Here is a 23,558-nt window from a genome sequence, read left to right as displayed (position 1 = left end):
GTTTGTCAGTTAAACTCATTGATGGTGATGTGTGTCAGGGCTCTTTATATCACTGTAAGCAATTGCAGACACCTGTGCTAATTAGTTTGGCAGGTGTGTCCAATGAAAGGCAAGACTACTTAAGAAGGCTGTCTCACATTATTAAGCAGCCTACATTTTCTGCCAAAATGGGAAAGAAAAAGGATGTGTCGGCTGCTGAGAAGCAACAAATTGTGGAGTGTTTAGGTCAAGGCATGACTACAATCAACATTGTGCGATGATCAGGATGAAGTGTCTTGGCAATCAAGAAGTATGTAGCTGATTCACAGTACACACGTGTGCGTGCTGATAAGGGCAAATTGAGGACTCTTTCCTACAGGCAATTACATCAGGTTAAAAGAGCAGCGGCAAAAAAGCCTTGTCATAGCAGCAGACAAGTTTTTGAAGCTGCTGGTGCCTCCAACGTCCCCCGAACAACAAGATGCAGGGTCCTTCAGAGGTTTGCAGCTGTGCATACACCATCCTGTCGACCTCCTCTATCCACTTCACACAAGCAGAAACGGCTCCAGTGGGCCAAACATTACATGAAGACTGATTTCAAAACTGTTTTGTTCACGGATGAGTGCCGTGCAGCGCTTGATGGTCCAGATGGATGGAGTGGAGGATGGCTGGTTGATGGACACCCCACGCAAACACGGCTACAGTGCCAACAAGGAGGAGGTGGAGTAATGTTTTGGGCTGGAATCATGGGGAGAGAGATTGTCGGCCCCTTTAGGATCCCTGAAGGTGCTAAAGATGAACTCCATAATGTATGTGGATTTTCTCAAACAGCACTTCCTGCCATGGTTCAAGAAGAAGAACCGTGTATTTCACAGCAAGATCATTTTTTTGCATGATAATGCACCATCTCATGCTGCACATAAAACATCTGCATCTCTCTCTGATATGGGCATAAAAGGGGACAAACTTATCGTGTGACCCCCATGCTCCCCTGACCTCTACCCCATTCAGAACCTCTGGAGCATCATCAAAAGGAGTGTCTATGATGGCGGGAGGCAGTTCACATCTAAGCAACAGCTCTGGGAGGGTATTCTGTCCTCATGCAAAACAATTGAAGCAGAAACCATCCAAAACCTGACAAATTCAATGGACGAGAGAGTTCAGAAGCTCCTTTCGAACAAGGGGTCCTATGTGAAAATGTAACATCACCTAGAATAAAGTTTTGAGTTGAAAACTGTTTGATTTCAGTTTCTAATAACCTGCTAATGCTTATAATTTCAAAAATTACCATTTTTTTGGTCTTTATTAAAATGAAAAGGTTGATCGAAAAGTTTGGGGGATCTAAGAGTGTGGCAAACCAGTAGTCATTATTACTTCGAATTCTGACAATATGAGGGTCATGTTGCAGGTAGTGCAGCAAGAAGGCACTTATGTGTCTTGCGCATCTCGGAGCCCCAAAATTATTTTCCGGGCTAGATGCAGCTAAAAATTATTATTAATTTTAAATCTGGTGGAGCTTAGTATAGATGGCCTAATAGGATCAGTGCTGCACACTGCTACAAAGCCCAAATTATTTTCCAGTCAAGATACAGATAAACATGATTAGTAATTTTAAATCTAGTGGAGCTTATTATAGATGGCCTAATAGAATCAGTGCTGCACACTGCTACAAAGCCCAAATTATTTTCCAGCGAAGATACAGAAAAACATGATTAGTAATTTGAAAGCTTAAAACGGTTGGTAGGGTGATTTTAACCAATCATCAAGCTTTTACTCTCCCCAGGATGACACAGGGTTAGAAAAGTCGTTTCGGATCCATGATTTGTTCATCTTTATGAGCGTGAGTCTGTCTACATTATCAGTGGAGAGCCGCGTGCGCTTATCTGTCAGCACACCACCAGCAGCGCTTCAGACAGAAAGCTGGCTGCGGGGCATGACAAGATCTCCAAGGCGTAAGTGGCTAGCTCCGGCCATTTATCCAGATTGGAAGCCCAAAAAGAGCAAGGGTCCAGTGACACAGTCATGGCTTCAATGTTTACTTGGAGATACTCCTGTACCATCGTCTCTAGGCGTTGACTATGTGTCAGACTTCTTGTCTCCTGTGGCCTTGCAAAGGATGGGCTAAAAAAGTTGTGAAATGATTCCGCAAAATTGATGTTACCAGCAGATACTGTGGTTCTGTTACGGTTTGAGTGCTGAACACTTGACGGTCCCACGGTTGGCAAGTTGGAACTGTGAGATTCACTACATGCACCACTGGTGTTTTGTGGAAAAGCACATGTAAGAGTCTGCAACAGTCTCTGCTGATACTCCTGCATGCGTGCATCCCTTTCTATGGCAGGAATAATTTCTGCAAATTTACTTTTGTACCGGGGATCTAACAGTGTGGCAACCCAGGAGTCAGGATTATTTCTAATTCTCACAATTCGAGGGTCATGTTGCAGGTAGTGCAGCAAGAAGGCACTCATGTGTGTTGCGCATCCAGGAGCACCAAGTCCCTGTTGTGTTGGTGGCGAGGTAACAATCATGCTTCCTTCCTCTGTCCTCTCCCCCCAACCTCGCACAACAGAAATGTGATCAAGGTCTAGCTCATCTGATGAGTCTTCCATCAGTTCGTCCTCCACTTCTTCCTGGGCTCCTGCACCTTCCTCACTAGTTTGGCTGCTACCATGTGCCCTGGTAAAACCACCTCCCCCACCCTCACATGCCTGCCGCCTTGGTGCTGCCGACCGTCTGGACCTTGCAGATGTTAGCTCTTCCGCATACAACTCCTCCTCCTCTACTTCCTCCACCTCCTCTTGTGCCACCACCTGACTCCGAATTCTGTTTAACATGTGCTCCAGCATGTAAATCACCGGAATAGTCATGCAGATAATGGCATCGTCAGCACTAAACATCTTCGTCGCCATTTCAAAACTGTGCAGAAGGGTGCATAGGTCCCTGATCTGAGACCACTCCTCCAGCGTGATTTGCCCCACCTCTGGATCTCATTGGCCCAGGCTATACGTCAGAACGTATTGCACCAGGGCTTGTCGGTGCTGCCACAGTCGCTGCAACATGTGCAGAGTTGAATTCCACCGGGTAGGCACATCGCATTTTAGCCGGTGAAGTGGCAGGCCCAACGACTTCTGTAGAGAAATAAGTCGCTGAGCTGCGGGATGCGAACGGTGGAAGTGAGCACACAGCGACCGTGCCCTCTGCAGAAGGCCATCTAGTCTGGGATAGTGGGCTAAAAATTGCTGGACAACCAGTTTCAACACGTGAGCCATACAAGGCACATGTGTGACATTGCCCCGGCGAAGGGCCGCACCCAGGTTTGCAGCATTGTCGCACACGGCCTTCCCTGGTTTCAGGTCCAGTGGAGACAACCATTCATGAAATTGGTTCTCCAGAGCTGACTGTCACACACAGAGTTTCTCAAAGAAGCGGTGATGTTGTGTGCGACATGCTGGTGGAGCGCAGGCACACCTTTCTTTGAGAAGTAGTGCCGACTGGGCATCTGGTACTGGGGCACTGCGACGGACATAAGGTCTCGAAAATCCTCTGTGTCCACCAGGCGGAAAGGCAGAATTTCTGTAGCCTTGCAGATGGTGAAATTTAACCTCTTAGCTTTCTCATGGCTAGGAGGAAATGGTCTTTTACTTGTCCACATCTGAGGGACCGAGGGCTGGCTATTGTGCTTAGACGGGGTTGATAAGGGTGTCCCCGGCAAACTGCCGGTCTGTGAGGAAGATGCAGGCGGACATGTTAGGTTGCCTTGATCCAAAGGTGGTGCTATCAATGTCGGACAGCGCTCAACACCAGCTGGTGTTACCACCTCCAAAGAAAATGATGACCTGCCAATCACGCTGGCTGTAGCGGGTAAAGAGGTGGAAGGTCTGCGCCCCAAAACAGGTGTGACTGCTGTCCCCCCAGTCACAGAGGATGAAGAGGCCGCGGATGCACAAGATATGGCAGACGGTGGTTGGCCTGGCCGTCTAGGCCGCATTGTAGCACACTGAGCTTCCCACTGCAACTTATGCTTCATGTCCATGTGCCGGTTCATGCATGAAGTACTCAAACTATGTATTTTTTGGCCTCTACTTAGCTTTTGCTGACAAATGTTACAGATAACACGAGTTGGGTCATCTTTATCGATCTGAAAAAATGCCCAGGCTATGCAAGGCTTAGCACCCATGCGACCTGGAGAGCCACCACGACTTGTGGTGAGAGGCAGAGTTGTGTTTGAGGATGCAGTTGTTGACGTGCTTCCAGTACTACGTCTCTGTCCAGGAAGGCGCAACCTGACCTCGTCGTCACTAGCATCTTCCTCCACCTCCTCTGCTGACCTCATCTCTTGGCTGACTGTGGGTTGACAGTAAGTGGGATCTCCAACCTCATCATCATCAGCCTGTGCGTTATCACACCCGTCGTCCTCAGAGCCAACCTGTTCCTGCCCTGACAAAAAACTAAAGTTGTCGCTCCAATCAGGTATTTGAGTCTCATCATCATCTTCCTCATTGTCTCCACCAACAGGAGTTACAGTTTGGGAATGAGGGTCTACATTATGGTCAGAACCTTCTGCGTCTGGTCCTGGATCCGACTCATAAAGATTCTGGGCATCAGTGCAGATCATTTCCTCGTCTGGATTCACAGAAGCGCTGGAGTCGACCTCTGATTCCCAGGCTATAGTATGAGTAAACAGCTCTGCAGACTCAACCATCTGTTCTACCTCAAACTCAGACGGGCAGCTGGAGATTTGGGAGCTGTGAGGAAGCAAGTGCGATTGGGGTGACACCTTTGAGGACTGGAGTATTTGTGATGTTGAAGTTGATGTGGAGGAGAGCCCACTTAAAGGAGCACTTGATATCCATTGAAGCACCTGCTGTTTTTTTGCCTCATCTGGAATTTGTAGCGATTGGCGTGGCCGTAAGAAAGGGATCTTATCACATTGTCCGCTAAAAGAACTAGACATTTTAGTTTGGCTGGAAGATGGTCTTTCTTCTGCAGATGTTACTGTTGCTTTAACACCTACCCCACGGACACAACCTTTTTTCCCCTTCCCAACACGCCTATTCCCCTTTCCACCAGCAGCAGGCCTTTTTCCACTCATTTTGGTGGTTAACTAATTCACAACTCTGGAGTTGTTTGCACAAAAAAACAATGGATGGGAGCCGAGCAGAGCTGAGTGGCCAAACTGTGGTATTAGGCCAAAACTATTGGCTGGGTTAGATGCAGAAAAAAATTATATTCAATTTGCAACCTGATGGAGGTCAGTATAGATGGACTAATAGAACAAGTCCCACACACAGCTAGAAGCCCAAATATTTTTTCAGAGGTAGATGCAGAAAAAAATTATATTCAGTTTGCAACCTGATGGAGGTCTGTATAGATGGATTAATAGAACAAGTCCCACAAACAGCTAGAAGCCCAAATATTTTTTCAGAGGTAGATGCAGAAAAAAAATATATTCAGTTTGCAACCTGATGGAGGTCAGTATAAATGGACTAATAGAGAAAGTCCCACACACTGCTAGAAGGCCAAATATTTTTTCAGAGCTAGATGTAGACAAAAAATTATTTTGAATTTGCAACCTGATGGAGGTCAGTATAGATGGACTAATAGAGAAAGTCCCACACACTGCTAGAAGGCCAAATATTTTTTCAGAGCTAGATGCAGACAAAAAATTATTTTTAATTTGCAACCTGATGGAGGTCAGTATAGATGGACTAATAGAGAAAGTCCCACACACTGCTAGAAGGCCAAATATTTTTTCAGAGCTAGATGCAGATAAAAATTATTTTTAATTTGCAACCTGATGGAGGTCAGTATAGATGGACTAATAGAGAAAGTCCCACACACTGCTAGAAGGCCAAATATTTTTTCAGAGCTAGATGCAGATAAAAATTATTTTTAATTTGCAACCTGATGGAGGTCAGTATAGATGGACTAATAGAGAAAGTCCCACACACTGCTAAAAGGCCAAATATTTTTTCAGAGCTAGATGCAGAAAAAAATTATATTCAGTTTGCAACCTGATGGAGGTCAGTATAGACGGACTAATAGAGAAAGTCCCACACACTGCTAGAAGGCCAAATATTTTTTTCAGAGCTAGATGCAGACAAAAAATTATTTTGAATTTGCAGCGTGAAGGAGGTCAGTATAGATGGACTAATAGAGAAAGTCCCACACACTGCTAGAAGCCCAATATTTTTTCAGAGGTAGATGCAGAAAAAAAATATATTCAGTTTGCAACCTGATGGAGGTCAGTATAGATGGACTAATAGAGAAAGTCCCACACACTGCTAGAAGGCCAAATATTTTTTCACAGCTAGATGCAGACAAAAAATTATTTTTAATTTGCAACCTGATGGAGGTCAGTATAGATGGACTAATAGAGAAAGTCCCACACACTGCTAGAAGGCCAAATATTTTTTCAGAGCTAGATGCAGATATAAATTATTTGTAATTTGCAACCTGATGGAGGTCAGTATAGATGGACTAATAGAGAAAGTCCCACACACTGCTAGAAGGCCAAATATTTTTTCAGAGCTAGATACAGAAAAAAATTATATTCAGTTTGCAACCTGATGGAGGTCAGTATAGATGGACTAATAGAACAAGTCCCACACACAGCTAGAAGCCCAAATATTTTTTCAGAGGTAGATGCAAATAAAAATTATTTTTAATTTGCAACCTGATGGAGGTCAGTATAGATGGACTAATAGAGAAAGTCCCACACACAGCTAGAAGCCCAAATATTTTTTCAGAGCTAGATGCAGAAAAAAATTATATTCAGTTTGCAACCTGATGGAGGTCAGTATGGATGGACTAATAGAGAAAGTCCCACACACTGCTAGAAGGCCAAATATTTTTTCAGAGCTAGATGCAGACAAAAAATTATTTTGAATTTGCAACCTGATGGGGGTCAGTATAGATGGACTAATAGAGAAAGTCCCACACACTGCTAGAAGGCCAAATATTTTTTTCAGAGCTAGATGCAGACAAAAAATTATTTTGAATTTGCAACCTGATGGAGGTCAGTATAGATGGACTAATAGAGAAATTCCCACACACTGCTAGAAGGCCAAATATTTTTTCAAAACTAGATGCAGACAAAAAATTATTTTTAATTTGCAACCTGATGGAGGTCAGTGTAGATGGACTAATAGAGAAAGTCCCACACACTGCTAGAAGGCCAAATATTTTTTCAGAGCTAGATGCAGATAAAAATTATTTTTAATTTGCAACCTGATGGAGGTCAGTATAGATGGACTAATAGAGAAAGTCCCACACACTGCTAGAAGGCCAAATATTTTTTCAGAGCTAGATGCAGAAAAAAATTATATTCAGTTTGCAACCTGATGGAGGTCAGTATGGATGGACTAATAGAACAAGTCCCACACACAGCTAGAAGCCCAAATATTTTTTCAGAGGTAGATGCAAATAAAAATTATTTTTAATTTGCAACCTGATGGAGGTCAGTATAGATGGACTAATAGAGAAAGTCCCACACGCAGCTAGAAGCCCAAATATTTTTTCAGAGCTAGATGCAGAAAAAAATTATATTCAGTTTGCAACCTGATGGAGGTCAGTATGGATGGACTAATAGAACAAGTCCCACACACAGCTAGAAGCCCAAATATTTTTTCAGAGGTAGATGCAGAAAAAAATTATATTCAGTTTGCAACCTGATGGAGGTCTGTATAGATGGATTAATAGAACAAGTCCCACACACAGCTAGAAGCCCAAATATTTTTTCAGAGGTAGATGCAGAAAAAAATTATATTCAGTTTGCAACCTGATGGAGGTCTGTATAGATGGATTAATAGAACAAGTCCCACACACAGCTAGAAGCCCAAATATTTTTTCAGAGGTAGATGCAGAAAAAAATTATATTCAGTTTGCAACCTGATGGAGGTCTGTATAGATGGATTAATAGAACAAGTCCCACACACAGCTAGAAGCCCAATATTTTTTCAGAGGTAGATGCAGAAAAAAAAAAATTCAGTTTGCAACCTGATGGAGGTCAGTATAGATGGACTAATAGAGAAAGTCCCACACACTGCTAGAAGGCCAAATATTTTTTCAGAGCTAGATGCAGACAAAAAATTATTTTTAATTTGCAACCTGATAGAGGTCAGTATAGATGGACTAATAGAGAAAGTCCCACACACTGCTAGAAGGCCAAATATTTTTTCAGAGCTAGATGCAGATATAAATTATTTTTAATTTGCAACCTGAAGGAGGTCAGTATAGATGGACTAATAGAGAAAGTCCCACACACTGCTAGAAGGCCAAATATTTTTTCAGAGCTAGATGCAGAAAAAAATTATATTCAGTTTGCAACCTGATGGAGGTCAGTATGGATGGACTAATAGAACAAGTCCCACACACAGCTAGAAGCCCAAATATTTTTTCAGAGGTAGATGCAGATAAAAATTATTTTTAATTTGCAACCTGATGGAGGTCAGTATAGATGGACTAATAGAGAAAGTCCCACACACTGCTAGAAGGCCAAATATTTTTTCAGAGCTAGATGCAGACAAAAAATTATTTTGAATTTGCAGCGTGATGGAGGTCAGTATAGATGGACTAATAAAGAAAGTCCCACACACTGCTAGAAGCCCAATATTTTTTCAGAGGTAGATGCAGAAAAAAAATATATTCAGTTTGCAACCTGATGGAGGTCAGTATAGATGGACTAATAGAGAAAGTCCCTCACACTGCTAGAAGGCCAAATATTTTTTCAGAGCTAGATGCAGAAAAAAATTATATTCAGTTTGCAACCTGATGGAGGTCAGTATGGATGGACTAATAGAACAAGTCCCACACACAGCTAGAAGCCCAAATATTTTTTCAGAGGTAGATGCAGAAAAAAATTATATTCAGTTTGCAACCTGATGGAGGTCTGTATAGATGGATTAATAGAACAAGTCCCACACACAGCTAGAAGCCCAAATATTTTTTCAGAGGTAGATGCAGAAAAAAATTATATTCAGTTTGCAACCTGATGGAGGTCTGTATAGATGGATTAATAGAACAAGTCCCACACACAGCTAGAAGCCCAATATTTTTTCAGAGGTAGATGCAGAAAAAAAAAAAATTCAGTTTGCAACCTGATGGAGGTCAGTATATATGGACTAATAGAGAAAGTCCCACACACTGCTAGAAGGCCAAATATTTTTTCAGAGCTAGATGCAGACAAAAAATTATTTTTAATTTGCAACCTGATAGAGGTCAGTATAGATGGACTAATAGAGAAAGTCCCACACACTGCTAGAAGGCCAAATATTTTTTCAGAGCTAGATGCAGATATAAATTATTTTTAATTTGCAACCTGATGGAGGTCAGTATAGATGGACTAATAGAGAAAGTCCCACACACTGCTAGAAGGCCAAATATTTTTTCAGAGCTAGATGCAGAAAAAAATTATATTCAGTTTGCAACCTGATGGAGGTCAGAATAGATGGACTAATAGAACAAGTCCCACACACTGCTAGAAGCCCAAATATTTTTTCAGAGCTAGATGCAGAAAAAAATTATATTCAATTTGCAACCTGATGGAGGTCAGTATAGATGGACTAATAGAATGATGCTATGCCCAAAAGATTTTACTTCACTAGGTGCAGAAAAAAAATTGGTATTCTATACACAGGTGGTATATCTTGCAACACAGATAGGCTACTCCACTGACTAACACACTCTGCAATAGGCCAAAAAGGATTAGCTTTGCTAGATTCAGCCAAATGCTGTGAAAAAAACTTGCACAGCACTGGCACAGACCTGCCTGGCTAAAACTGATAGGAACTGATGTAACCTAGTCCTGAAAAAGACTGCAATTACAATTAGTCTTTACTCCCACAATCTATCTATTTAAGAGCACAGACCTGCCTGATAAAAGTCGTAGGAAATGCTGTAACCTAGTCCTTAAAAGGACTGCAATCACAACTATTCCCTACTCCCAAGCTATCTGTATATTTGTGCGAAAATTGGCTTGAAATTAACAAGGTATAGCGCACACAGCAACAGCAGTGCCATCTAACACACAGCTGCAGCAGTGAGAAAATGGTGGCGACGGGGAAAATGGCTTGGTCTTATAGGGCAAGGACATGTGACATACACTGCCAATGACACATGCCCTTGCTTGTGTGAAAAAAAGCACTTCGCTCCGTGTGTGCGCTGCCGATAGGCTGACAGATTGCACCTCCCCACTGTAAATGCGGGAAAGAGAAAAAAAAATGGAGATCTTCATTATTCCTTCAGAGATCCATCCCCTGCCCCTCCCCCCACCCCGCTGTACACTCAAACTGCGTATTAACATTAATTTTCATCATTACTGAGAAAAAATCCAGTTATGATTTTGGTGCACGAACAGTTATTGAACATAACCTCGAACAGCGGAATTTTTCTGAAATCGTTCGTGTTCGCCGAACGGCTCGAACACCGCCCAAAACAGCTCGAATTTGAGATTGGCGAACAGTTCGAGTCGAACAACGCTCATCTCTAATTATGATGACATGCCTGTATAGCTATTCCACAAGAAACTTATGGCCTTCTGTACATACAGAGAGAGGTAAAATTGTTTATACTCCCTTGCATCTGACGAAATATAACATTAGACATAAAGTCTGGTACAGTTGCCTCTATATTATTTCAAAATGTATTAATTCTTTTAGAAGTATTTGTTTAATGTATCACAGTAAGTTAATTTTGTAAAGTTTTCTATTTTTTATGCCTCTCATCACAAACCAATTAATCACACTTTTGTTTTATTCTGCATGTTATTTTGAATTAAAACAAAAAATGTTTTTTGTTTTTTTTCGCAAAATGGCTGGAACCACATATACTATTTTTTGTGTCATGTTTTGAGCCAGGAATAAAACTAAAAAAAAATTATTAAGGAAGAATTGATAAATTGATACTTCACTTTTTTTCTATCCATTCTTGTGCTTGACTCAAAATTTACTTAAAATCTGCACGTTATTACAGAAATTTTAACATTATTTCTGCACCTATAATGTAAATAAATTAAATTACTTGTGCTTTTTCATTACCTTTTTGAGTGCCTTTTTTGCATGCATTTTTATTGCACTTTTGATGCATCGGTTTTTGTTTCTTTTTGGTATGTCATGCTTTAAATAAAGCTGTTTTGTCTTTCATACTTCTTGGTATTTGTGTTTGACAAAAACTTTATTTATACAGTCTGGGGTGGAGTACATGCTTTTTTCGAGCATTCCCACTGAAGAAATGCATTAAAAATGCATATTTTTAATTGAGTTTTTTCCACATAGAATGAAATTCTATAGGGAAAATCTGCACATAAAACTTGCACCACAGGACAGTTTACGTAGCGGAAAAAAAGCACAGTGGCCATAAGACTTCTATAAATCACATCCACTTTCCTGTAAATCACTGTATGTTTGAGCAGCAAAAATAAGCAGTGTCATAAACTGAAGTAATTTCATAATGGGAACACATCTTTAAACTGTCGATCTGGCATTGACTTTTGAGTATGACCTGTTTTTACCTTGTTCTCACATGGCATTAAAGTATGAGGAATATGTTTTCATTTTATGCACCATATTTTTCAGATTATAAAATGCAATTTTTTCTCCCCAAACTTTCTTATAAATCAAAGGGGGTTGCGGCGGAGGAGCAGGGTCATAGGAGCCAGGGTCACTGATTCAGGAGGTTGATGGCAGAAGCAAGAGGAGTGAGGCGATCCTGTGGGCCCCGTCCTCTCAAAAGATGATGGCGCCGGTGAGCGGAGGTCCCATTTCCTATACATATCCCTGTGGTGGGCTTCAGGAAAATGTCCACAGGAGGCGGCGCATGCGCATGTAGAGCTCTCAGGAGACAAGATTTCTTCTCCCAAGATCTCAATATGCACATGCGCTGTCTTCGACCGCCATTTTCCCGAAGCCCACCACAGGGATATGTACGGGAGAGAGGACCTCCTCTCACCATGACTAACATCTTCTGAGAGAATATTGCCTCACTCTCGACCTCCTCTATCAGCGACCCTTATGAGAGGATGGAGCCCCCAGCATTTTATATTTTCTACTCCAAAATTTTGAGGTCCGTGTTATAATCCAGTGCGTTTTATAATCCGCAAAATATGGTATTTAGATTGACCTTGTACTATTGTGGGCCATAATTACACCCTATGTAACCTGTTTGAAAAAATGCGATTTGTTTTTAAACATCTGGGACTGAGAAAGTCAAATGCTACGTGACCTGCTATGTTGGCAGAGGGAAAGTTGGTCATTTTGCTCATTTATAAAATGTACTATACTTGCAAATTGGTGCTCGATGTACACTATGGATGTGGTAACAAGAAGGTTAAATGGTTAACTGTAGGACTTAAAGAAGAGGAGGGAGGGATATGTTGTGGTGTAAAAATATGACAGACTAACACTTTGTCACATATAGTAGAGACTGATTCCCTAAAACATATAAAGAAAGATGTAGGTCCAAGTTGTACTAAAGTTCAGTCAGTATGTCAGAGTCCCCACCTTATCCTTTGTCAAAGGGAAAGCATGTATGATGCTATAGTGCAGATGGTACAGAAGAGCGTAGGCAGGAGTTCTCACAGTGAAATGTGATTTAGTTCCAGACTAGAGGTCACTGTACTAGAGTGCAAGTTGTCAGATAGAAAATGGCTGGAGGCAGCCTAATAGAGGCATGCTAGTTAGTTAGTCAATGGCTGGAAGAGGCTGGAACACAAGAGAGGACCTACTTGAGAATAAGTGACAGGTAGATGAGGGCATAGTGGGACTGTCAGGTAAAACTATTGGAGGGAGACTTCCTGAGTGAATGATAATGCAGAGAAGTAATGGGTGTAAGCGTGGGGCTCATTGAGATAGAGGAAAAGAACTGTGACAAGAGAGAAAACAGGTGATGGCACAAGCCCTGATGCAGCTCCATTCCACAAGTCCTGTAAATAAAACAAATCATTTTTAAGAATCCTGCATTGGAGGAGTGTTTTGATGGTGATATCTAAATAGAGCAATGCACATGTTTACTACTGAGACAGGATGGGAAAGATTCAGTGTTTCCAACATAATCTCTTATTAGTTATGCTTAGAGTGGTTTGACCCCCAAAGAAGCACCACGTGAAACGTGTGTCGGGGCAGCGGCATGGCGTGTGAGCCATATACACTGATGGGTAAGAGTACTTAGTAGGCTTCTTTCAAATCTCAGCGCCTCCTTTTCAACTTGCACTAAGCACTTTATTCTTTAATCTTCATGTACATTACTGGTTTATTATTATAACCATATACTATGTAAATGCATTACATGTTATTTTTTGAGTATTTGCCTATGAGTCTAGGTTGAGGCGCAAGTATATATGTAACCTTCTTTTGTACCTCTTGCCCTGTTCCTTCCTTGTAACAAACCCCCCACCCCCTCTTGTTGGGTACTCGCTTTGGGGAATATTTAAAAAATAATGTTTATAATACAGCAGGAATACAGTAATTTTGATATGTTATATTGCTCATACCATTGCAATACTAAAACCTGTTGAATATATATATATATATTTTGAATAAAGACTTATTTTTCAAATAAACAGGTTTCTTTTGATCTACTCTATCATAAAATTGGGCCCTATGCCCGTTGATCCCCCTCTTGTGTATATAAATGCTTAGAGTGGTTGTCTGACAATAATGCATGAATTGATAAATAATAATAAATTGAAGCATAGTCACCTTGATGCATTTAAGCAGATCTAGTGCAGGCAGCTTTGGAGGTCTATAAAGGCCCTGGGAGCACTGTCTGCCCTGTTCAAAAGTCAGAGTAAAACTGCAGCCTGTAATTGGCTGCAGTGGTCAGGTGAATTTTAAAGCATGTCATCTGACTGCTGCAGCCAATTACAACCTGCCGTGAAACTATGACTGAGTGGGGTAGATACCATTTCCATGACTGGCGCAGACCCATGGAGTGACGTATACTGAATCTGTCAGGGTATTGGTTGATGAGTATGACTCTGTTTATTAGATGCAATTAATCCATGTCTGCAATTCTAAGGATAGATAGATAGATAGATAGATAGATAGATAGATAGATAGATAGATAGATAGAAAGATATTACTTTGGACAGACCCTTTAATGTATATATGTATATATATGTATATATGTATTTGAAAATGACATTTTTTTTGCACTTCATGCAGAAAAAGTGTTGAAGCAGCAAAGTTCCTGTAAGGCATGTTTAGTGATGAAATTTTAACTTAATGGATTTCTCACTGTCTGGCCCACAGCATAGGCATGAGTATCTATATCTTTTCTGTCTTACCCTTTCATAGTAACTTCTTGATCTTTCCTTCCTACAATTAAACTAATTTATGTATAATATGGAGCAATTTTACATGTTGAAGCACTTTTCATAATTTAATTGATGCATTTCCCTTACCATTACAATCTTAATTTACATTTTGGCCTAAATCTAAATGTAGAGATTAATCAAAACTAGGGCAAAAGAAAAGTGAAAGAATCGCCCAAAGCAACCAAATAAACTTCAGGTCCAAGTTATCTGTCACCTTTAGAAAACTAAAATAGCATTATTAATTTATTATAGGCTATATTAACTATTAATTGTGGTGTGATTATTGCATTTATATATTTATTTATTTATTTTTATAGACAAAAACATACTTGTTAAGTCAAATGTAGAAATGCTGTGGCAAATTGTAAGAAAGAACACTATAGAAAATGCACAAGCAAATCATCAAATAATGTAACTCTATGACGAAGGTCATTTGACTATGACTTGTAATCGCGTTGATAAATGTCCATCACACATACATACGCACAGCCAAGGGCAACCAAGGGACTTAGCCAAAATCTGTTGAAATTTTATAATGTTACATCTTAGATTTAATTTACATTTGTCTAGTAGAAACTACAATTATTTAGTGTTGATCAAAAGCAAATATCTTTAAACCTAGGCAATGTTATCAGTGAATATTTTAACGCTTTTTTTGGCGGAGGGTTAATCCTCTATGGACAGATCTTTAAGTTTTATAGTGAAACAAGATGTATTATTATTATCTTAAATTTTACAACTTAAATCTAGAGTAGGTAGTCAAAATCTGTAGCCAAATTAATTACAGTGATGCTCTGATTTAAAATGATTTTATTTGAATTTGCTTAATAATATTACATGCTCTCCTCCTTCACTTGTGCCTCCATTCCTCAGAGACTGCACAGCTCTTCTGGAAATGGCAATTATTGGAGAAGCAGGCGACCAGACCTGTAGAAGCAAAACATGTAAAATCATGTCCCCAACAATTTTGTTAAAATAAGGATAAAGTGGCAAACCCCTTTAAAATTGTTGAGTACTTTAGTTTGTTACTTTATTTAGTCGATAGGAAATATTATCATTATTGTCCTGATTAAACTGGACTTTTGTGCTCAGTACTGCGTCTAAGCTCCTTGATGCTCAGTAGTGGTCTTAAAACACTTTGAATACTTGGCAAATCCATTTTTTGTTTTTCATTTTATTTTTATTTTTTTAATGTTATTTTTAAAAAATAAAAACACAACAATACAACTGGATTCTGGACAAATCAGTGTAGTTTTTATTACAGCTGAGTATTTTTTTGTGAAGATCCAGCCAGGAGAGAACATATGTTCTTAGGGCTCCTGTTTTGATTCTTATAACAAAGTTGTCACACACAGAAGAGCAAAGTTGTTTTAGATGAATGAACTGATCGAGTTCCTGTCATATGGAGTGTTGTTCTCGCCACACAGTACAAATTATGAGACACTGTTACTGCTTCACAGAAAGTCCCGAAGTCAGAAGGAAATATGAAAGATAATGCCAAATAATTGCTAAGGAACATTCATTGAGTTCTGCATGGATCATAGATGTAACTGATATGCAACTGTAATAAAATTATTAAGAGGCTGCAAAGTTTTCACATAATTTATTATATTCGGCACATGTTCTTTTGGACATTGTTAGAGTGTTCACTTTGCAATGTTCATTGTGCAGTAAAAATGACCTGGCAACATAATTATTCAGGCTCATATAAATGACAATACCAAACTTGAATTTTTTTATATATTAGTGCTAGTGAATAAAAAAATTCAGAAATTTTTGTTTATTTGTGTCACTGTTTCCGAGACTTGTTTATTTGTTCATTAGTTAGGCCTCATTTAGACATTCATGAGTCGTATACATGTTGTATCCATGTCTTCTATGAGTACAACATATCTCGATTAAAGTGAAAGAGACTGTTCACATGTCCATGTTTTTTGAGGACTGAATGGTCTTAAAAAATCACAGAGACATGTTTGTTTTTGATCCTAGTAAAAGATCACAATTAGCTATATAATTCTATAGGTCCATGAAAATCAAGGACAACTGAAATATAGCATCCATGTTAATCAGCCACTGTTAACATTGCAATGGATAGAAGAAGATTTGTTATTTATTTATTTTCAGCTGTAAAAATTACTGATGAAACAGTGATGGTAAGGGTATGTGCACATGATCCTTTTTTGGCAGCACTTTGAACGCAGCATACTTGTGCTGCGTCCAAAGCGCTGCAAACAGGTGAAGCCGCATGTGTTTATTGAACACATGAGGCTTCACCGTATCCTATCCTTTGCACTATAGAATTTCTCTCTGTGAAGACACGCCGCATGTCCATCTCCGCGGGTGAGCCTCAGGAGAATGGGAACGCATAGTGGGAATGAGATTTGTATAAATCCCATCCACTATACTGTTACATCTGGCCGCTGCGGATTGCACGCAGCGCACTTGCGAACACTGATCGTGTGCACATACCCTATAAACATGCACTTTGATTAAACACAGATTAAACTCGGATCCAAAACACTGATGAAATCGTATCCAAAACACTGGTGAACAAATTTCATTGTTTTTATGTGTAAAAAACATGGATGCCTGAAATAGGCCTAAAGTTGTGAAATGTTTTACTGTTATTATTATTATTTTGAGATTCAGGCTATGTTATGATCACTTTTTATTGCACTTTTTTGAGTGGTATGGCAAGCACAAAATGTAAATTCCGGAATTTTTATTCTTCTTTTATTTCCATTATTTAACATACTGGTTAAATCATTTTTGATAGATGGGAATTTTGCTGACGTGAAGAGATTTAATATTTTTATTTTCAAACGTACGGTATATGAATATTTAATTTTTTTCAACGCTTTTTCCTTTTCTTGACTAGCGTTTTTTTAGTAGACTTAAACCTGTGATGTTTATTTGTTTGTATTGAAGTATATAGAGAAAGAAACACAACACTATGAAGATCAGACACAGACTGAACTTCATAATATTACATAATTACCAGCTACAGGGGCATTCAGTAGGTTCATAGGTTCTATTCCAACCATCAACAAGCAGTAATCACATTCTAGGGGGGAGATGGGGGGTGATGAGTGCCCCAATCAATACCCTACCGTAATTGCTCCGCTTAAATGCCACTGTCAGAGATTGACAACGTCATTTAGATTGTTGGACAGCAGCAATCTGAGCTACCTCTGATTGAGGCTGCTGCTAGCTGTATAATACAGCTGGTACCTGCAATGTTTTATATGGGCTCCTGATCCCGCTCCAAACACCGACATCCAAAATGAAACTTACATGTAAGATGAATGTCAGAATGGGGTTAATAGACATCAAAATCATAAAAACTTGCAATAAAATGTATTTCAGATATTTAGATAACCTTTCGTAGCAAAAATAACAAAGTTGCACTTTGTAAAACTATAGTATGTAAACATGAAGTATAAGAAATTGAAATTGCATTACTGCTCTAGAAAATAAGAAAAAAACAAAGATACTTATTGCCTAAATTGGCCAATAAATGTATGCCCTGCAGCCACGACAAGGCAATCTTCTTTGCTGGGGGTCTAACCAGTATTCTGTTTGGAAGTGACGTTCAGTCTTTTGATATTTGTATACATAGCCACTCTGAATGAACACGACACCCATCAGTGTATGGTGGTTTTAATCACTACAGGATCCTACCTACCCATATAAATGTCGGCTATCAGCCCAGGAGAAGAAACACATTAGATTAGGTCCCCAGCAAAGAAGATCCCTTTTCATGGCTGCTGGGCATACATGGATTGGCCAATTTATGTGCTAAGTATCTTCATTTTTTACTATTTTCTAGAGCAGTAATCCAATTCCAATTTCATATATTTCATGTTTTCATGCTATAGTGTTACAAAGTGCAACTTTATTTGTTAATTATGTATGGAGATGGCTACGCTTAGTATGCATCTGTTCAGACCAGTATTCTGTTTGGAAGTGACATTAAGTCTTTTGATATTTTCATAACACAAACATTAACTAATATTTTTTAAAGCTGGAAAATCCCTTTAAAGCCAATGAAATTGCAACACTGTGAAGATAGTCATTGAATAATGGACATTGCAGGATTGATAGTCATGTTAATTATATGAAAATAATAAAAAAATAGAAACAAAATTTCAAGACTTCTCACTGTATTTAGTGTAGAGTTTGAGAGCCATGTGCAGAAATAAATGAAATTACAACCTTGGCTGATTTTTTTCCCCTGATGAATGTACTTGTGCATGCAAATTATCAAGATCTGTTGCTGTCAACTCTCTTTGCAATTGTTGACCAATGAAGTACCAGATGTTCTCAATAGGAGACTTACAGAGATAGAGATCAATACAAATATTTTAGAAGTGATCTGTTTTCACCTTGGTCTGTAACCATGACATAAAAGAATCTTCTATAACTAGAGCATAGAAGATTTGCAGAGACGAGCAAAGCAATTTCGTGCAAATCAAATCTGTGTCAAATGTTTTTAAAATTGCTGGAACTTGCAAATTTGAATTTGTAATATGCTCCATGCAAATCACAAAAAATGGCTGATACCATTTTATTAAATCCAAAATATTGTATTAGCTAGAGAAGCACAGATGACCATGAGTGCAGCCTGGCTGGCTTCCCCAAAAGACATCATATCATTTTGTATAGCATCACCAATAATTAAGTAATATCATAGCCTGTATAAAAGCTGAGGCAGGAGATGCAGTAGTTAATTTGGGGAGAATCTGAATAGTGAGAGAATGTCACATCTCACAGCTATGCAATAAAAAAAGAAATAGAAAGTAATTTTACACTTAATAAACATCACAGATAGTGTGTGTATGACAGCACAGCAGTAAAGAACAGTTACCATCCTTTACCCATAGCCATATACTGAATGTTAAGGTCATTTTGACATTCTAAGGCTGTGTTTGCATTAAAGAGCTTGAAATGGGTTGAATATAGTCATAAGTGACCTTAAATGTTATGCATATCTTTCCAGTGACACTCAAATTACTTGTGGGTCACAACTAATCAATTTGTAGTGAAGGAAACTTTTGGAAAAATTGGTCAAAGTTGGTGAATTTGATTTTCAAAAGATTTGCTTATTTCTAAACGTTTTATCATTATCACAGATGGAAATTCTTTAGGGTGCATTTAAACTGGCTAATGACATAGAATGAGTGTTCCAGATTATTATCCTGCATAAACATGCCACCAATTACCCAAAGGAAGAATAGAACACTCTTTCATCTGGCGACATTGTTTTTAAGCTTGCTTTAAAATCATCAGTCTTGACAGTATTTCGTCTTGTGTACGCAGTATATGCGTTGCTGAAAGCAAAGAGATAATCATATTGATAATTGTTCTGTGTGCATGAAAATGCAGTCTGTCTCAAAACAGGCTATTCAATGATTACTGATTGGCTTAAATGAATGGAATTCCCTGACACAATATTGATACGTTGATTCATTGAACAAGTTTAAAGGGTACCTCTTGTCACATTTTTGATTGTGACACTAGTGAGATGGCTGCATAGGAGGCTGTATCCTAATAAAAATATAACCTTATGTCGAACAGCTCTCTGCTGCCCTCAATAATCCGAACAATTGCACGTTTGGCCGATGATTAATGGAGGAGGCCGCAGGCTGTTTGCACTAAAAGGCCGGTTATCCGAAAACTAACAGTGAGCATAAGGTATATACACCTCCGATTCCAACTCATGGAATATATGTATATTCCCCCGTATGGTCACTGCCAACTCCACGATAACCCAAGAAAGATTATTAGCTACCACCATTAATCATGCTTTTTACAGGCTGACTGGAGGCCTGGTTGGTAGCATATGGCTGGGAGGAGCGGTTTACAGAACTATTACATTTTATATTTAATCCAAAAGGAGGCAATGTTTATTAAAAATATGCAATAGATTTTGCAAAGGGGACAAAAAAATACAGCATATACAGTTACAGAAAATAAAAGGGACTAATAAAAGAATTTAATACACAGCTCACAGAAATTAGTCAACTTAGTGGATGGAAGCAATACTTTGAAAATGTCTAGTTGACAGGATCAAGCCTACACCAAAATGTATCGTCCTTAGCAGTGAATACAGATCATAATTTGCCTTGACCTTTTATGAGCACCTATGTTACACCCACACAAACCCCGTGATGACCTCACGTGGGCCTGTTTGTGGGCTGTCCTCAAGCCTTCAGCATTTTATGAAAATCCCAACATATGCGATAACTCCTCTCTGGATGATCACAGAAGTTTGAGATCGCCGCCATATTTTTTATCGGGATTTTACTATTACCCAGAGACCAAACATGACATGACTGCTGTCAGCGATTTCCCATTATTAATTTGTAGCCTATAGGCAGGGGTTGCAGTTAGGAAAAAATAAGCATCTTTTCCCCCTATTAGCCCTGAAGCCGAAAAGGTATGTCCCATCACAAATGGATTTATACATACTTTGATATTCAATATTTTCTTTCGGAGACATCATGGCTAACAAAGATGTGTTCAGAATAAACATATGAAAGGACAATGTATTTCCTGGGAACAAAACGCATCCTGCCTTAATCACTTGTTCAACCTATGGCTCTTTGTCTATGCATAATGGGCATCATCGTTAGTATTGCCAGGGTCTATTGTCCTGAAAGGAGCTTTTGCATGTTAATTAAGCTGGTTCACTATTCGGCCACATCCAATTTCCTTCTTGTATTAGTCTATTGTCTAAGTCTCGGAGATTGCAAGCTCTTGTTTCCTTACTGGAATTTGGTGTGACATGAAAATGGAGGGAGTGGGTGAGTGAATGTGGCTTGGTATCAATCTGACTCTGACTGTCAGCTATTCTTTCCCCTGCAATTTCGTGTGGCATAGAGATTTTAATATTTTCTATGACACCTTTCTGTTATGGCTATTTGATATTTAGTCTGCTGAATTATATTGACCATACATGGATCCTATTATGGGTCCATGGCTATGCTGAGATTTATCAATGTCTGGCTTTTACTGGTCTAGGTGGAAGATTATTTAGTCCAGATGAATAACCATGCATTCTATAATTATTTTTGGGTAGATTATATAACCAGGTAGACTATGTTGTTGCTTATACATGCATTATATGGTCTGATGGATATTTATGCACTCAGGTTTTGAGGTTTATACTAGAATATATTTTCAGACTAATAACTTAGGTCATTTATATGCACTTTGGCACTTCATTTCGGAGTAATATGATGCTGAAGGGTACCAAAGTCTGGTGTATATGTCCTACATTAGAATGAAACTTATTCTTATTATGTCTATTTGAATTAAGACCAGGTGGCAATTTGATCTGGTGGCATATTTACACAATTGACGCCAAGTTTTCCATATAAACAGGGTTATTTAGCCAGACATTAACATTTTATAAGCACTTCAGCACTTTATATTTGGATGATGGTAATGGGGTTTTTTGAGGTCACTATTAGTGATGAGCAAGCATGCTCGCTACTGCTCAGTGCTCGCCTGAGCATCTCACAGCTCGATATGCTCAACGCTCGCGGAGAATTTCCGGGGTTGCTCAGCGGGAGCTCGGGTCCCCTCCCTGCATGTTTGGCGCTCTTCAACATGCAGGGATTGCCTGCCACTCACTGTAATGCTGTTGCCATGTTGGTTGTGGCATTATTATATCAGACTTGGCACCGCTGTGCTCATCACAGTCACTCTGGAATCAGGCAGAGTAGGGAGAGGTGCTGCTGCATCTGGGAGAGATATGAATGTGTATTAGGTAGTGTAGGGAGAAAAACCGTACATTACACATATCCATCTTAACAAACAGTCCTTTTGAGGACTAACTAATCCATCTGCGGAGATATCAGGCAGGCAGTGCATACAGACAGGCAGGCAGGGTATATAGCAGACTGCAGTGCATATAGCACAAGATGCTCCAATCCAATTCTGCCTTCTGCTGCTGTTAGATATTTCTATACAAAGGCCCAGGTCTCAGAAGCCAGGAATACTTTTTTTTTGGTTCTTAATTCTCATTATTTGCTTAAAAAGCAATCCAGAGAACACCATTTTGCTGAACGATTTGCTTGTTGGCACTGCAGAATACTGCCTGGTCCTTTCCATATTACAGCGCTAGAAATCCAGCAATTTAAAACGATGTTTTCTCCGTCACACGGATCACATATACGTTGTCAGAAAATACTGCCATTTCTGGCCTTCATTAAAAATTTGATTTAGTGTGTCAGTGAAGCAATTCACACCAGTTTCCTGTTCAAACTGCTTACCTACAGGCCAGGTATTTAAAACTCTGTTTTCTTCATCACACGGATCACATATATGTTGTCAGAAAATACTGACATTTCTGGCCTCCATTAAAAATTTCTTTCAGTGTGTCAGTGAAGCAATTCACACCAGTTTGCTGTTCAAACTAGTTACCTACAGGGCAGGTATTTAAAACTCTGCTTTCTCCGTCACAAGGATCACATATAAGTTCTCTCTAAACTCAGTCATTTGTAGTCAGCGTGGAAGATACTGTCCTCCATTTAAAATGGGCAAGGCACGTGGCAAGGTACGGGGAACTGGACGTGATGGTGATAGTGCAAGCAGAGGCCGAGGACAAGGCCGTGGCCAAGCTGAAATTGTGCCACAACAAACACACACATCTTCTCGCCTGACCATACTGTCCCAATTCCTAGGGGACTGCAGCACACCAATATTGAACCCAGAGCAGTATCAAAAGGTTGTTGGTTGGATAGCGGATAATGCTTCCAGTCACTTAGCCATCATCACCACCCTGTCTTCCACATGGTCAAGTCTCAGTAGCCATGAGTCTGGACCGCATATTCCTCACCCTGATCATCCTTCCTCCCACCATGCCAAGAGCCCGGAGACAACTGATCCCAAACTTGGACACTCTGAAGAGCTGTTCACTTTTCCATTTATAGACTCGGGCCTCTCGCCCGCTCCACTTGAAGCAGGGCAAGAGGAGATCGCGTTTAGCGATGCCCAATTATTTGAGCAGCCACGGTCACACGAAGGCAACGGTGGGAAAGTGTCACCAGAGGTGGATGATGATGAGACCCAATTGCCTGAAAGTCAGGAGGAGGACCAGGGTGCGGAAGTGGAAGACGAGGTGGTGGATGATATAGTAACTGACCCAATGTGGCAGGAGGACATGAAGAGCGAGGACAGCAGCACACAGGGGAAGGGAGGCAGAGCACCCCAACAGGCAGGAAAAGGCATTGTGGTGACCACAGACAGAAGGCAGGCAACC

At 39.8% G+C, this 23,558-nt stretch overlaps 1 protein-coding gene across 1 annotated transcript in view; it reads left to right on the top strand.

The window, feature by feature from the left end:
• The window catches only part of CDH12 (cadherin 12), a 1,546,793-nt gene that overhangs the window by 578,221 nt on the left and 945,014 nt on the right, over positions 1 to 23,558 (top strand). The window lies entirely within an intron of this gene.

Source organism: Phyllobates terribilis, unplaced genomic scaffold (assembly GCF_046119375.1).
Source record: "Phyllobates terribilis strain yellow unplaced genomic scaffold, ASM4611937v1 Scaffold_4__5_contigs__length_816908805, whole genome shotgun sequence".
NCBI lineage: Eukaryota > Metazoa > Chordata > Amphibia > Anura > Dendrobatidae > Phyllobates > Phyllobates terribilis.
The sequence above is the reverse complement of the archived record's forward strand: the minus strand, read 5'-3'. Positions and strand labels throughout refer to the sequence as shown.